Source organism: Paroedura picta, chromosome 12, assembly GCF_049243985.1.
Source record: "Paroedura picta isolate Pp20150507F chromosome 12, Ppicta_v3.0, whole genome shotgun sequence".
NCBI classification, from domain to species: domain Eukaryota; kingdom Metazoa; phylum Chordata; class Lepidosauria; order Squamata; family Gekkonidae; genus Paroedura; species Paroedura picta.
Window position 1 is genome coordinate 17,067,615 of NC_135380.1, and position 14,415 is coordinate 17,082,029.

Sequence of the window (14,415 nt, forward strand, 5' to 3'; positions counted from 1 at the left end):
GTGCAGAGGTGAGGCAAGCGGCATTCATTTTAATTAGACTTCTGGGGGAGCCCCGTGGAGGTTGCTGGGGAATAAAGGGAGGCTTCACAGCCCTGGCGCTTGCTAGCTCTCCTCCTGCATTTCACAAAATGGAAAGGAGGCTCCTGTAGTTTGGCATTACTGAATTCAGCTAATGGTTTCGCTTTGTACTCTGTACAGATGCACATTCGGTTAGGAAGGCCTGCTGCCCCCCCCCCCCAAGAGGGCAAGAAATAACAGTGGAGTCATTTGTCACCATGCTGTGACACCCATTGAGAGAATGAGGGCAAAACACGTTCAGACTGGAGAAAGACAAAGCACAGGCATATCTTCTGGGCCAAAAGGGAGAAGAATGGGGTGGGGATAGTGGTGGGGGCTGTGACTCCACTGGAGAACAGTGGACCCCAGTTCAGCTAAAAGGATCATGGGATAGATGATGTGATAAACCTCTAGCCATGGAGGGCAGTTGGTGGTCAAAGCAGAAAAGGCTGACCACCTTGATAGACTACTGGTCTGACTTGCTATAAAGCAGCATCATGTATGCCATGTAGATATCTTACAGAAAACAAGTATGCCCACAGACTCCTCTGTGTTGCTTTCAGAAATGCCTCCATCACCTCAGTCAGGGGCTTTTAGAGGCTTCTTTCACAGCCTCCTTTAGAGGCTTTCTTCACAGCAGGCCTAAAGGGAGGGGGGAGTTAGTAGCCAGGGGCTAACTTTGATGAACTAAATTAACTGTGAGGTGAAAGTACTGTGAGGAGATGGTCAGGGGCGGGACACACACACTGATTAGGTGGCCACTGGGCAGACGGCCAATCAGGCTGAAGGAGGACACAGCCAAGAGCCATACAGGCAACCTGATTAGCCAGTAAACAGTGAGGCCAAACTCCTCCCACCACCCTCTTACCAGTTTATTTATATAGTACAGAAGTTACAGATGTAGGTGGATTGATGGACATGTACCAACAGGCTTCTACCCAATGAACCACAAGTTCATCAGATGCAGCTTTCCAGCCTCCCCTTTCTCCTCATGAAATTCTGCTTGTGGGAGAATAATAACCATGAGTAACAAAGTATGTGTGTGGGGGGTCTGTAATGGGAAGGAAAATTAACAATATTTCTCATCTCCTTTGACATAAAGGTGCTTCCATCAACAGAAACTGTGTAAACTGGATTTTTGGAGGAAGTAATGCAGTGTTCAGATATGAGGCACAGATTTTTTAAATTATTTTCCCATCATGCAAATCATAGGATTAAAAATATATATACTATTTTACTCTTTTCATGCACCATGACCCCCCCATTCAATGTTTTGGTGCATCAGTGTATGTGTGGTGCTAAACCTGTGTTGCATGCATAGAAAAAGTCAAAACTACATATTAAAATTATAATTTTTTTGTCCACAACACAGATTTACAGATTTTTGTCCACAACAAAACCAATATCAAAAAGTTGAGAAGTGAATCAGGAAACTTTCTGGTGCACCAGTTGCAACCATGTCCGCTTCTAACTTGATTCAGTGGATGGCTATCAATCATCATGGCAACGAAACATCAGAGCTAAAATCACACTCTTGGGGTTCTCTCCTGAGTTCCTACTGAGTATGGGATATGATCAGGCCAAAGAAGTTGTTAAGCAGAGATTGACAGACATAGAACGCCAACAGGACCTAGCTAATAACCCATCTTTCATTATTAGTGAACCCAATAGATATTCATCTTTTGTTGAGAAGTGAATCAGGAAACTATCTGGTGCACCAGTTGCAACCATGTCTGCTTCTAACTTGATACAGTGGAGCATCTGCTTGACATTTAGAAAGTCCCAGGTTTAGTCCCCAGTTTCTCACATGAAGCTCAGGCTGAAGGTGATGTGACCTCTACCAGAGACATCAGAGAACTTTTGCCAGTCTAAGTAGCCAATACCAACTTTGATGGACCAATGATGTGATTTAGTATTAGGCAGCTCAGGTGTTCATGTGTGTTCATGTGATGCTACCAGGTGGTTCAGTCCCTCAAGGTCAAGGCAATCAAAATGACCACTCCAACTCTCCATTTTGATGCATGTCACTCTCATCCCTCCAATTTAGATAATGCATGATTCACTAAATCATCTTGCTAGTGGCTTCCCACTTTGCTTCACGCAACTGGAGAGAAATTCATATCTAAAATGAGTCAGTTCCATCATCTGCTTACTGTTTGATATGCACTTTACACCCCCACATTATATATTTCAGTTCTTGTTTCCTGCTGGGCACTGGAAACTTCATGTTAAATGTCCAGAGTTTTTGTTTAATACGTTTGCCATTACCGTAGACTTTGTATGTATAAAAGACTCCATGGAATATAAATCTATCCCAGGAAGCAATTTTGGTCTAAAGATAGCAACAAGTTGTTGACGGGACGATGACTGTACAGAAGCATAGTATCAGAATCTGATATATAATCCTTACAAGTGTAATAAGAAAACTAAAGAGAGAAGGGTAAACCAGTATAATTTTCTGTCTCTTCTCATCAGATACACCCAGAGAATCTCTTTCTCTTTTGAAATACCTTCAGGGTACTTATAGTTCTTTAGATGCCATCCTTGAACATGACATGGGCTGTTGGATACAGTTGTTTGTGCAGATTTGCTTCAGTACAATGGTCAAACTGGACCATACTGTTGAATGGAATCACCATGGAGGTGCTTTTTAACTGTTAAAAAACAACTGGAGTTCCCTGATTCAGGACAGGTCCACACCCATGGAATTCTTGCCTGTATGTTGTTTATGTGTTTTCTTCAATGATGCAAGAAGAGCTCCAGGTTGGAGGGGTTTCAGGTAAGTGAAATGACATAAGGGTAAACAGGTGATCCCTTCTTTCCTGTACTAATATCACCATAAGAATCAGGCTTCCCTTCATCTAGTATTTGGTAAAAAGTATGCATTGGAGAAGGCCTCTTGTGGCGCAGAGTGGTAAGGCACCAGACATGCAGTCTGAAGCTCTGCCCATGAGGCTGAGAGTTCAATCCCAGCAGCCAGCTCAAGGTTGACTCAACCTTCCATCCTTCCGAGGTTGGTAAAATGAGTACCCATCTTGCTGGGGGGTAAACGGTGATGACTGGGGAAGGCACTGGCAAACCACCCTGTATTGAGTCTGCCATGAAAATGCTAGAGGATCAGACATGACCCGGTGCTTGCACAGGGGATACCTTTACCTTTACCTTTATGCATTGGAGAGACAGTGCTGCATCTCATAGAACCTGTCCTTAAATCTCATTTGTTTATATGTCCCACCTCAATGGAACTTCTGCCAAATATCTATGTGGGGGGCAGCAGCAGGATTAGGGTGATATTGTCTGCTTATCCCCCCCCCCCAGGTACAACCTTGTATTAAGACACAGGTGCATCCTGGTACTTGGTGCTTCCCAAGTATATGGAAGTGGACAGTTAGGATCAGGACAATAGTGTATAGCAGGGGTAGTCAAACTGCGGCCCTCCAGATGTCCATGGACTACAATTCCCAGGAGCCCCTACCAGCGTTCGCTGGCAGGGGCTCCTGGGAATTGTAGTCCATGGACATCTGGAGGGCCGCAGTTTGACTACCCCTGGTGTATAGACATAAAGAGTGTAGACCTTTCCCCATTCCTATTTTCCAGACCTGAAATCCCCATGGGGGGATTACTCTTTGTCCCAATAGGGGCTGCATGTGTATTGATGTGGCTACCTGTCAATTTCCCCTATGGAGCTTCTTTCAGATTGGGAAAATAGGATTATGGAGGGTGTGTGTGTGTGTCTAGACTGCTTCTCCCTCCATGCCCTGGTCTCAATCCTAAGTGGGTTCCAGTGCACCTGGGAAGCACAGAATTCCCAGAATCTGTTTGTGATTCGGCTTGGGTAAAATATAAAGTGTAATTAAGCTTTCAGGAGTAAGTGCCATAGAGCTTAATGGGGTTTGCGTCTTAACAAGCGTGCCTTCAGCCTAAGGCACATACACCATTACTGAGAAGTCAGCTCTCTTGAAAACGATGGGACTTACTTCTGAATGAGCGTACAGAGGAACACAATATCCAGCTCCAACACTTTCCCACCCAGATGAAACTAAAGTTGCAGTCCTAAGGACGCTTTCTTGGAAAAAGCCCGATGGCATAGATGTCGGTAGGATTCTGAGTAGACCGTTTTAGGATTATTCTCTGGACCTAGCTGCCCTTGCCCTGAAATGTTTTGGGCCAGTGGAGAGGATAGAATCATGTCTTCAACAAGTTTTAGCCCGCTTGAATGAGGCAATATTTCCCCCCTCCAACTTAGCCCTGTAACCACAGTTCCGACAATATATGTGCTGTTTTTTTAAACGAACAGGGGTGATGAATGTTAATAAAACTGCTGCGCTATTTCACAGCTTTATTAGAGCTTTTAATGTTTCATAATGCAGGGCCCTTTACTTATTTAGAAAGCAGAAAGGTGATGCTACCCCCTCCCAACCCCGCTTCAGTATATCCATCTGGAGAGTCTTGTATAATTAAACCTCAGGGGTGATTGCAGACATTAAACTTCACTTAAGTAAGTCATGGGAGGCTTGGGACGAAGCATTTATTTCTCCTACAATGTTGGGTTATCGCTTTCTGTACATTCCCTTCCAAAGCCCGAACTAAATGGCGATTCCCTTTGCTGCTTTTCTACTGATAATGTTACCGGTGATTGTGAACCTGTTAAAAGGAGAATGGCGAAAGGTGACTGAGCTGAAAAATAAATCAGGGCAATGTGGGGCAATCAAGGCATCCAGGTAAAAACAAAAAACACACCGGGGGGTTGGTAGTAGAGCCCTAGGTGTCTATTTAGCTGTGCAAGTGGTCTAGGTGGACAAATGTTTGATTTCTTGTGCTCTCAGTGGTTGCCCTGCTGCTGCTCTTAAATATTAGCTTCCAAGATGTGCAAAAGAAATGAAGGCTGGACATTAGAACATGAAGGATACCTGGGAGGGGTTGTTTCACAAAGATGGCCCAAGACAGTTGTTTAAAAACAACAGATGGCTTTTTCATGGTGTTAAGCCACACCGTGGCACTGTAGACTACTTGAAAAGCAAACCTGTGCAGTGTTGAGGATAGAATCCCATCCATCCATCTGCTGTGTACCTCTTCAGCCCACTGGTTTTTTCCCCCCTTTATCTTCCTGTTCTCATTTTATCCTTCCAACAATCCTATAAGGTGGGTTAGTCTGTGACTGGCTCAAGGTCTGTGAGCCAGACTGCGAGTCTGTGACTGGCTCAAGGTCACCTAGCAACTTTCATGGCAGAGTGGGGAATCTGAATTCAAATCCTCCAGCATTAAACCACATTGGACATAGACCAAGGTAGGATTGCCAGACATCCCCTCCCCCTGTTGGAGTCAGGGGTTCCCCACCATCAAGCCTCCCCCCCCCCCAGCTGCTGATCAGCTGGTCAGTGGGGAGGATTTACCTGTAGAAAGAAGGCCTAGGCCATGTTGCTGGCATAGTACAGGAAGTGACATCATCACACCAGTGATTTCTGGTTGATTTTCTGGTATTTGAACAAAACCTCTATGGTAGGAGCCAGTTTTACCATAAAGTTTGTGCCAAAATAATTATGTCACTTCCCGATAATATGGCCTGAACCTTTCACTTTCTTCTGGTAAGTTCCCCACCATCCCCTGCTGGTTATCAGGAGGGCCATAGTAACTGTAGACCTCAGATTCAAATTCCTGCTCAAGAGCCCAGCCACGCATGTTGCAGGGGATGCACGATCTGATCTCCCTATGTGTATTTAAGCTACAAAAAACAATCATAGCAGGGGAATATAAATTAAGATGATGATAATGATAATGACAACAACAATAATAATAATCTTTATTATTACATCCTGCCCTTCCTATGCTCAGGGCATGGGGATGTGGGGCCAGAGTTGGTGGCAGCTATCTTTTCTCCCTTATTCCATTTTCTTTGACACATAATTGGCATCGGTGGCTGCATCACTCTCTGGAAAGGGGGAGTAGGGCTGCCTACTCTAGGCTTGGAAACTCCTAGATATTTGGGAGCAAAGCCTAAGAGGGAGCTCAGCAGGGATGTGATGTGGTATAGGGGCTAGCGTACCCTCTGAAGCTACCATTTTCTCCAGGGGAACTAATCTCTGTGGACTGGAGATTGGTTATAATTCTGGGAGATCGCCAACTTCCAACCTAGTCGGGGATACAGGCGTCCATATTCTTGGGGCTTAAAATAACCCGAGGGGTTATTGCCCATTGGGAAACTGGTACAACGGAAGCCTTATACTTTATAACCTTATATCAAGCCTTATACTTTATAAGTCTCACTTCATAACCACCACTGGAGCCCTAATCCAGCTCCCCAATGGCTGATTTTTTTTTTTGTAGCTGAAATAAACCCCATTTTCTTAGGATATCTAATTGCAGGAGTTAGGACATACTCAAGTTTGTCTGTCCTCCTATCTCCAGCTGGGAAATGGTGGAGTATGGTGGTCATGTGCAAGGGGAGATCACAGTCAGGAGGAAGAGGCCGCATCCATGCTCAGGTTTTAGCATGGCAGTTACAGGTACAAACGGGCAATGGGTATGGATTTGATCCTGAACTTCTCAGAAGAGGAGTGGGGAGGGAATGTAATCATTATTATAGCTCCTTCGTGGAGGCTGCCTAGGCATGTGCGTGCATACACACACAGCATGGTGGTGCTCCATGCAGCACTTGTCAAGTTCAAAAGCCATTAAAGAGAGTCGCTACACAATTAGCTTGGAAGTGCACAATGAGCGGCTTCTAGACATCACGATGTGCACGGGGAACATAAATGGTTGGCAGTCTTTGCGTCGGAAAGGCAGAATAGAACAGAGCTTTGCAATATTAGAGCATCTAAATATTGGTTTCCCAACAGGTTTGGGGATTCGTTTTGTGCCACGGCTGTAGGCATTCATGCGATACCCAAGATGACCACCACACAAGCCTATTGGTGGAGACACTACTTGCCATTTAATCAGATGTCCCAGCCTGATAATATTTATCCGGTCATCCTATAAGAAGGGTTTGGGCCCATGCTGACATCTCCTTGTCTAGTCCTTGCCTTGGCCTGTGGTTACAAAGCTGATATTAAGAGTCCTTGGGAAGGACTTCTACAAATGTTCACATTCATGGCACGGGTGGGGAAGATGATGCTTCTTTTCTGGCATTTCACCTCTCTGGAATTCAAACGCACATTCGCGGCTGGAACCCGCATAGCCGCGTGACCTCAACGGCTTTCTTGAAATGAATCAGAAAAGCGTGCTGCAGAATCAGACCTGCAAGTGTTTTCTCTGCAAGATTGAGAGCTAGACTGGAATTACTTCTGCTTCACTCCATTGGTTCTGCTTTCCTTTAACAGACCATAAACAATTTGTTTACATCAATGGCTTTTCATCTCCAACAGTGAATCACAACCGCGAGTTCCCTATGGACCAATCCCGGGCCCGTTTGTTGCTTTTCATATTATATACCAGTGCTGGTTGATTTAGTCCATCAGTGGTTCAATTTGGGAGCAAAGGCAGCTGTGTTGTGGGTGTTTCAAAATGTGTTTCTTCATCGAAAGGCACATGTTTCACTCTGTGCTTGGAACCTGGCAATATATTTCCTCAGGGTGACTCCAGCCAAGCTGGTAGGGTGGCATGCATGCATGTCTTCTGCTACTGATTCTTATGCAAAAGAAGAGGCGCCATTCCCAGATCTAAGGGGAGAAAAAGGCCTAACCATCTGCGTGCTCCACAGCCTACTCTTCCAGGGAAGTTTCCCAGAGTCAGAGCACATTTCTCCTTATCCAGGGCTCCATCTTTTCCTCTCGCAGAAAAATCAGACAAATTGAACATTTGAAGAAAGTTTCACTTTGTGGTGCATTAAAAGATTTCTGGGGCCTAACATCCTGGCAAAATATTTGCTTCTCGATGTTAGTTTGGGTTGCCAAGTGGAAGCAGGAAGATTTGGAGGCATGGTTGGGAGCAATGTGCTGATGTCAAAAGAAATCAGGTCAGCACATTGGAGGCAATGCTCTGGCCTTTGAGCAAAACTCTATGGTAGGCTTTTGCCCCCATACCAGACTGGGCGCCGCACCTTGTGCCTGCTCCCTTTGAAACTCAGAGAGCCAGCATTTGTGGCTCTGCTGCAGACATTGACCCCCAAAACTCCCCCAAACACAGAGGAATGTCACTTTTTTAACACAGCATGCTGATGACACCTGGGGTCCTCTGAGTTTTGGACAGAACTCTTTCGTTTCAAATCATTCAATTTACTTCCGTGATCCAGTCAAGTTTGGGTGGGTTGAAATTTATGCCGAGGTCCTACACACCAGAATTGATTTTTAGTTTCCACTGAGAACCCTGGTACAGTAAGGGAAGCAGGGAATTGTGCAATGATGAGAAATGGGGTGGCGCCTTGACCCAAGTGAACCCATCAGAGCTATGTCGAACTCTTCCTACAGTGTTAGTATCCCACCATGTCAATGATCACTGTGATTCCGGACTGACTTTGCTGTGATATTCCTCTCCACCATTTTACATATTTATTTGGATGCAAGCTAACTAAAATTTCAGCCTTCAAGATTAAAAAGAATTTAACAATGCAGTGTATCGCAACCAGCTTCAACGCGATCATTCACATGTCAAAGGAAGTGTATGTTTTAAAGGAGAACCCACATAAATTGTGCTGTAATTCACAACGTACATGGTTGCCATAGAAATCTCAAGATGTTCCGTAACAGACTATTCTTAGAGACAGTCTTTCAAGAACAGCCCACACAAGCCCTGTTCACATGTTATAGTAAATACACATGCATCCTGCCTGTAGGTGTGGACATCCGTTGGTAAGAAAGAACCAACCTGGTTCACTTTACCAGTGTAACTGGAGGCTAGTACCTGGATAAGTGTGAGATTTGCATCACATATTCAGCCATATATATGTTGAATGCAATACCAGAACTTTTCAATGCACATTCAAAACACAATCAAGGGTACACTGCACACATATTTAACATGTATTCAGTGTGAACAGGGCTAATCTCCTTCTGCAATGAAGTTTGAATTAAACCCAGAATCCAGATTATTTTTTATTTAGTGAGCATTAAAAGCAGGGATCAAATATATTGTACTTTGAGCTGAATGTTATGGTCTTTAGAGATTTAATTGCCTTTATCTATATTTTCAATAGGGTTTTATCAGGAGAATAGTCCCACATCAAATTATTATACAACTTTGTCTGTTATCCAGACTCGGGCCCAATTAAGCCTTGGTCTCGTTCATCTCAGTTTAGATTCCACAAACCATGCTTTCTTACCTACCTAGGAGGTGGTGAGCTCCCCCTCACTGGCAGTCTTCAAGCAAAGGTTGGATACACACTTTTCTTGGATGCTTTAGTATGCTTAGGGCTGATCCTGCGTTGAGCAGGGGGTTGGACTAGATGGCCTGTATGGCCCCTTCCAACTCTATGATTCTGTGATTCTATAATTTCACAAGATATTAGCATAAATTAATGGATTCCTTGCCACCACCCAGTTTCTTGATCTGCGTTTCAGACTTTCTGAAACCAAGTGCCCTGTTTCAAGAAAAAATGGGCTATGCTAAACTGGACACTGCTCTGTTAGCTCTGAAAGTCCTGTGGTAGAGCCATGACTCAATGGTAGAGCATATAGATTGTATGCAAAAACACCAAGGTTTAATTGTCTCCAGATAAAGGGCCCTAGGTAGCAAACATAGAGAAAAACCTCTCTAAGACCTTACCATTTCCACACTGGGAATTTTGCTGCCTTGGCTCCCATGCAGGAGCACAAATCTGGGGTGGACAAGGCACACCAGGCCAGGAGACAGGGGAGAGGAGGAGCCAGAAGAGACAGGGCAACCTGCCGTGGCTCAAACTCCACCCTGCAACCTGGCATGGAGCTTCCAGTGTGGAAAGAGTGTTGCCAATCCTCCTGAGATCCATGTGGCTTAGCATCCTGAGATCCTCTGACCTTCTGAAGTTAGAGACACAGCTGAATGCATTCATTTGGAGATCAAAGCAGGGTCCCTCAATTAAGGCAGGAATTTCCAGAACATTAATCAGGAGAAGGGCAGAGCATCTGCTTGGCATGCAGAAGGGCCCAAGTTTAATCCCTGGCATCTCCCGTTAAAAGGACCAGGTCATGTGAAAAACCTCTACCTGAGACCCTGGAGAGACACTGCCAGTCTGAATTAACCATACTGAATTTGATGGACCAATGGTCTGATTCAGTATAAGGCAGTTTCAGGTGTGTCCATCCACCCACCCTCCCAGTAACAAGGGATTTCCAGACCTCGCTAACAAGCTTTAGAAAGCACAAGACTCATCCGTTTATGTAAAATCAATATTTGCGGCCATACGTAGCTCAGTCTCCCCATCTGGAGGTATTTTCTCTTTGAGACAACTCCAGAGAGTCCTTTTATAGCTTGCTCTCTCCTGACGCACAGCAAATATCAACCTGCCCTTCTGACTGGTATCCTTGCACACATTTTAAACACTTTAATGGTTTTTCTCACTGAACCATAAAAAATATTTATAAATTCATTTTTCAAAGCATTTACACCCTGGTGTAAATGCTGGCAGTGGCTCATGGGAATTGTAGTCCATGGACATCTGGAGGGCCGCAGTTTGAGTACCCTGCCATAAGCCCTTGCCAGCATATCCGTGAACATCTGGAGAGCCACAGTTTGGCCATGCTTGGTATAGTGCATTGCAGTAGTCTAGCCTTGATGTTATAGTGGTGTGGATCCAGGTGACCATGTCAGGTGAATCAAAGCACGGGGCTATTTTATGGGTGAGGCTGAATGCAAAGGAAGTCCTTTTTGCTGCTGCTTTTACTTGCTTCTCCATTAATAAACACTCGGAAGAAAAAAAGAAATCACAAGGCAGTAGTAGTCCTCTCCGTATGATTAATGAAAGTCAAAATAAAGAGTCAACCAGAACTTGATCCTAGGTTAAATAACCCGCTTTCTGTCCATCTTTATCAGTGGTTGCTCTGCAATGTAAAGAAACACATTGAAAGTATACCCACATAAACTTTCAAAAACACAATAATTCAACATTTTTCAAAGCTACAATAAGACATACCTTCCAATATAGTTCTGTTATAATAGTAGTAATACGCATCACATTGGCTAATGCTCATCACAGTCTGGGGACTTCACAGAGTGCCCATGAGGGCTACCTTCAATTAGCACTTATACAGGAGCTGGCAGTTACAAGTGCAGGCAATTAGTTAAAGGGGACAGATCCATTAAACCAAATAACCAAAACTGGTTTTTACAAAAAAACCCATTGTAATCCATGTTAACATTAAGACCCCATGGCATCACAGTGTTCAGATGATGAATTAAAAAGCTTTCCCATTGTTGAAGGCGGATGTGAATGTTGTCCTTGGTATATAGTGAAGGCTGAAGCTGTTCCAGTCCTAAGAATGTAAATTCTTCCAAGCTATGATTGTGTTCCAACCAATGTTGGACGAGAGGAGCGTCTTTAATCTTGTTTCTCAGGCAACTCCTGTGTTCTGATATTTGAACTTTGAGAGGTCTAGTGGACATCCCCACATAACAAAGTTTATATTTGCATATGATCATATACACTGTGTTGCTAGATTCACAATTAACATTAATAAAGCCTGATCCAGCATGATCCCAAGGCTTTTAACTGAAGGGCAACATGGAGTCTGGGATATTTCACCATCTTCTGGAGTCCTACCCATGACACCAGCTGATTCCTACCCTTCAGATCTATTCTTTCAAAGATAAACATGCTGTTGAAACTCCAAAATAGAAAAGCAGCTCAGCGTGGGGGAGAAACAAACAAACAAATAAACAAACAAACAAACACAAATGCTGCCATTCAGGAAAAGGTTATATAACTCCTTCTGCACCAGCCCTGTTTTGTCTGCCGAGATTGGTGACTTCCCGAGGTTACTTATCATTAAAAAAAACAACAACATTAACATGGCTGTTGTCCATTTGCTGGTAATGGGTATTGTTTAATTATTTTCCTTTTTATTTACTTCATTGGCTGTTCACTTTTCTCTCCGAGACTCGAGGCAGATTGCACAAGTGAAACACGGCAGTATAATTCACACCACCAGCAATGCAATAAAACGAGATTGCAGTACTAGAGGGTAGAACATTCAAGCAATAATATATACAACGATGAAGCAAAACTGGATTGCAAATTAAAGAAACCGTACAACACTAGAGTGAATGAAATAAGGAAAGCTGCCTCAAATTTCATAGATGTTAACTATGACCTCCCCTACCCCCACTGAAGAGTTAGAGGAACAGTGCCAAAGGATAATGTGTGCAATAAACAGCACAATGAAAACCACCTAACATTTCATAGACCTTAATAGTGACTGTGTTCACTTTGTAAAAAGTATTTTCTGAACAATTCAGTCTTTATATATTCAGTGGAATGTTCAAAATGTGGGAGTCTTCCTGACATCTGATGGGCTACTTTACTAGGCAGATAATGCTCACTACCATATTTAAGTACTCACCGCCATATTTTTTTTAAAAAATTGTAGATTCATCAATGATATTGGTTAACACCACTTCATCCAGAGACTGAACAGAATCTGAGTAGGCCTAGGTTTGTAAGTTGTCTGGATGGAAGACCACTTGAGAAGTGGCTCTGAGGTCCTTAGAATAAGGTAAGTTGAAGAAAAAGGTCCTTGTTATATGGGGAAGTTTCTTTGACTGTCCTTATTCCATTCTGATGCGAAGGGAAATTCTCTTGGTCCACTGAATGAGCAAAGGAGAACTGCAACAACAACAACAACAACAACAATGCAGTACTGGACAACCTTCATCACTTTAACGGAATGTTGAATTGGCAAGTTTTTTGAAAGGGATGTAAGGTCTGCTAATTTGGGTTGGAGAGGAATTCACCTAATTGAACCATTCTACCTCAGACTCTATCACTGCCACTGAAATGTTTACCAGTGAGTGAGCTGAAAAGGAGGGTGCTGATTTGTCATGTCATAATGCAGTAACCTTGTTCTTTAGAGGTAGGAATCAATAATCAGTGCTTTATTAGAAACAAGGGTGTATGTGTATGTGATATGTATATTAAGAATCTTACTTTGGGGTGTGTGAATTAAGAAGGCTGAATCATACTTTGGAGCCTCTCCCAATGCCAACAGGACTCCATGGACACATTTTTGGATATTCCACTATGAGTATACTATAGCAATCTTCTGTAATTGGTTGGGCTTTCCTGCACAGGAAATACAGTTGTGAATTGGTTGTGCAATTTCCTGCCAATATCCAGTTACAGTCCAAGAGTCTTCCCTACACATGGTGATGTGCAGATAAAGATCCTCAACCAGACTGGGCATCTTAAGGATCAGCTGTTTGTACCTAAGCAGCTGTAGCATCACCAGTTTTTCTTGTATTGTAATTTTGCTTGCAGGAGGGAAAAGGACACCCCATTGACAGAGGCACTGGAAAAGCAGCCTTGCCTTCTGAAATATTGTGTTTTCCTTCCTATTTGTGGTTACATAATGAGCATCCCTTAGACACTGTTGACTTGATTTCACAGGAAAGGCCAGGGGAGACCAATTGTACCCAAACATTTGTCTTCTGTGCCATGGAAAATATAATATAGGGGACCCCCCTATTGTATCATAGCACAATGCCTACAATATGCATTTCCCAAGAACAATTTGCAAATGGGAACTTTGGGATGCCTGCCTGCTGTTACTCAGACTCTTTTGTGTCATGTCTATGTGGCGCTTACATTCCAGCATGGTTTTATTATTATTTTTTTCAGGGGCATTCCTCTGTAGAGCGACTGCAAAGTTTCCTCAGCCAGCTGACAGGTGCCAGCAGCACCACACCTGGGAGGCTTTTCAATGGCTAGGAGTGGCTTTGAAATGCAAATAAATTAATATAGGTACCTGCCAGCTGCCTGCTATGTGGCTGCATGTGTTAACAAATTAACTCAGCATCAGCCCATGGAGTTCCTGCTGCGGTCCTTCGCACGCGGAGGCTTTCTAGTATTAATGCCAATAAAAGGTTAATTGTTTGCCTGGCAATATTTTCTTCTTCTTTTTTTCAAGCTTCGCAGTGAGCACCGAGGAAAATGGCAGCTTGCAAAGGGTGTGCGCAATCCAACAAGTGCAGAGGTGAGGCAAGCGGCATTCATTTTAATTAGACTTCTGGGGGAGCCCCGTGGAGGTTGCTGGGGAATAAAGGGAGGCTTCACAGCCCTGGCGCTTGCTAGCTCTCCTCCTGCATTTCACAAAATGGAAAGGAGGCTCCTGTAGTTTGGCATTACTGAATTCAGCTAATGGTTTCGCTTTGTACTCTGTACAGATGCACATTCGGTTAGGAAGGCCTGCTGCCCCCCCCCCCCCCAAGAGGGCAAGAAATAACAGTGGAGTC

General features: G+C 43.8%; 1 long non-coding RNA gene across 1 annotated transcript in view; it reads right to left on the bottom strand.

Moving 5' to 3' along the window:
• The window catches only part of LOC143821770 (uncharacterized), a 97,053-nt gene that overhangs the window by 9,334 nt on the left and 73,304 nt on the right, over window positions 1-14,415 (bottom strand). The gene's annotated exons all lie outside the window — the stretch shown is intronic.